General features: G+C 35.3%; 1 long non-coding RNA gene across 1 annotated transcript; it reads right to left on the bottom strand.

Moving 5' to 3' along the window:
- Positions 1-664: 664 nt before the first annotated feature.
- Positions 665-2,576, bottom strand: LOC147335778 (uncharacterized). Its single transcript, XR_015128609.1, has 4 exons — positions 2,446-2,576; positions 2,313-2,363; positions 1,575-1,730; positions 665-1,014 (listed from the first exon to the last, which is right to left on the bottom strand). It is a non-coding gene; the product is annotated as an uncharacterized LOC147335778 (long non-coding RNA).
- Between the last annotated feature and the right edge of the window lie 263 nt (positions 2,577-2,839).

The following is a 2,839-nucleotide window of genomic DNA, read 5'->3' as shown; positions in this document are numbered from 1 at the left end:
TATAATATGTTGGAGATTATCTAGTTTTCATGAGACAAAACAGATTTGTATTATTAGCAAACGTTACTTTATATAAAATACTAGAGGAGTAAATAAAATCATTAATATATAGAAGGAAGATCACTTGTCCTAATATTGATATGTGGTGCTTTTATTGAATATTTGCTATTAACAGGCTAAATACAGGTACTATCTCTGCAATAATCCTATACTTCTGTTGTTAATAAAGCACTAAGTAAAAGTCTTGAGACCCCCTCATTTATCTATATTTTGCTTCCAAACAGCCAGATTATCTTGTTGTTGGTTTCTTTTGTTTTTTTCTTGCTTTTGTTTGTTAGCTTTTGTTTTTGTTAGTTTTAGGTTTTTTTTTTAAGTGGTCTTTTGCACAGCACTGGAGTTAACTAACAATTCCACTGAAGAATAAACTTTTTTCAGCTGCAGCATTCTATGAAATAAATATTCTCCCTGGTGTTTGGTTTTTGCCACATTTCATTGCATTTCAGCTTTATGTGTTTTGGACCTTTGAGAATCTCGAGTTCGTAATAACTGAGCTGCCAGTGACTCAGTGAGGCAGAAAATCATCAACCAACCTGTTTTATGTGCACATGTAATCAAGTGCTGAAAATATTATTTGTAATAATGAATCAAAAGCTCAAGTTCATGCTAATATCAAAAGCATTTTTATAAAAACATAAACATGTTAAATTCTGCATTTTACATGTCAATTATAATGTCAGTGCTGCTGTTTTATCCATTTGATGATATGCTTTAAATACACATATCCCATAAAAACACTCATTAGACAGCATACACACTGATTTTGACCTTCTGTGTGTATTTATACTTGAACATCAACCTCATCTGCCTCTTGTTTACAATAGCAACAACAACAAATAAATAATAAGACGTTGGTCAGAGTGGTGCTCCAAAATGCAAAAAGGTAGAGTGTCTGGTTGCAGGATCTGTAGTCTGTAATCTGAAGTTGTTTATAATTGCTGTAGATCACTGCATTACCTGCAGAAATATGAGAGAGATCTCAGAAAATGAATGATTTTGGTGCAATATCAATTAAAGAAACAATTGAATAGAATGTGTTATATATTTCTATTCTTCGGGCGCTTGAGAGGAGAACAAACACAAGCTTTGCGATGAATCCAGTCGTTTTTTAGCTTTCATTATTTCTATATTCCTTATCTGTTTTTTTTTGGTGCAGCACCTAACTTCATCCACAGCTAGAAACAAGCGATTTAAGCTCCTCCTTTAATCCCATAAGTACTTGAATTAGTATATTTTTGCTTAATTAGTCCTTTATTTTGCCAAGTTAAAGTCTCCTTGATGTTAAAAATGTCCATTTCCAGAGTACACTGGTCAGGTTTAGGTTTAGGATCTGAACTTATCACTTGGTTACTTGAATAAATCCTATATTAACTATGCTTATAGTTTTGCTTTTTGTTTTCTTTCTCTGTCATACTTGTTGCTTGCTTAATGTGGTATTTTCTGCTGTGCAGGCGTCATGTTATTTTTCAAGAGCTGCCTGCTGTGGTCAGAAATTGAGTAAAACCCTTAAAGCTTACCAGCAATGTACCAGCAAATGAAGAAGAGGGTAGTCACGGACCAACAAAACTTGTTACATGACCCGTACATATACCATGCAAAGAAGGCAAAGATGGGTCCACAAAGATAAATAGGGATGAAGGGAATTCCTGGACAGTCCTTGAAGTACTTCCCACCTTTTAGGCACAAAGACAAAGTATCACCAGAACTTCTTGCACGTCACCTGTTTGATGACTATCTTATTATAAACCTCTGGCTTTTCTCATGAACTGTTTATTTGGTCTAGTCTACACTGGTGTGGTGTATTGTTGGGGACACAGTGAAGGGCTCGCTCATGGAGTCACAGTTTTCTTAATTCAACTGTTAAGCTTTTACAACTTCTGCTTTCTTGAGTGATCAGATCCTAACAAAAAAGTGTGGCGCAAACAATCAATATTTGTCAATATGTGTCAATATGTGTGGGACGTCTTACTGATGCTGACAGGTAGTCTCAGATATTATGTATCTAATTTGTTTGGAATTCAGGCTGGAGAAGACAAAAACACCTTCAGCACCATCATTAGTTAAAGTGCAGGAGCATAAAGGGAAGCTATGGTATTCTTACAACTATGCATGTCATCTTCTATTGTCTGGCTCTGTTATCTCTGTATGTGAAGCAACTAATCTATTAATAATATCATAAAAATAACACATGCTACATGCACTGGTAATATATATTCAGATAAATTCAGTCTGAATGTGCTGCTTCTTTCACTTACCAACTATCACTTGAGCAAAGACTGTGACGAATAAAAGCCCTAAGATGCAAACTGAAGGGAGACAGAATAGATGTTTAACATCACAAATGAGACAGCTCAACAGCTGCAGATGTGCTGAACAGGACTCTCTTACCTAATGATCCTGTTTGTTTTGCCATTGTGCCAACTTTCACCAGCACAGATCCAGATAGTCCAGTTGTTTTTATTTGTCAGGAAAATGAAAAGATCAGTCTGCCAGAGAAGAGAAGCGTTTACTATCCATACAGTCTTACAGAATGAGCAACCACCTAACCCCACCCCCCACCCTCAGGCATTACCTTTCTGCTGTGTAAGACACCCAGTTTATCTTTTCTGGCTCTTTTGTGTATGTAAATGTTAGTAACCACCAACAACATAAAAAACTTTTTAAAAAATTTCCTTTGAAGGACACTGATAAAGTGGCTCCTCCCATTTGAAGTCTACCACAAAACAAACAACAAATTTATTTGAACATTTTTGCTCTTTTCTTTTTTTAAAAGTAACATTTA

Source organism: Aulonocara sp. 'chitande type north' Nkhata Bay, linkage group LG3, assembly GCF_057382095.1.
Source record: "Aulonocara sp. 'chitande type north' Nkhata Bay isolate Kocher_YH1m ecotype deep benthic linkage group LG3, A_spYH_male_GT1.1, whole genome shotgun sequence".
NCBI lineage: Eukaryota > Metazoa > Chordata > Actinopteri > Cichliformes > Cichlidae > Aulonocara > Aulonocara sp. 'chitande type north' Nkhata Bay.
The sequence above is the reverse complement of the archived record's forward strand: the minus strand, read 5'-3'. Positions and strand labels throughout refer to the sequence as shown.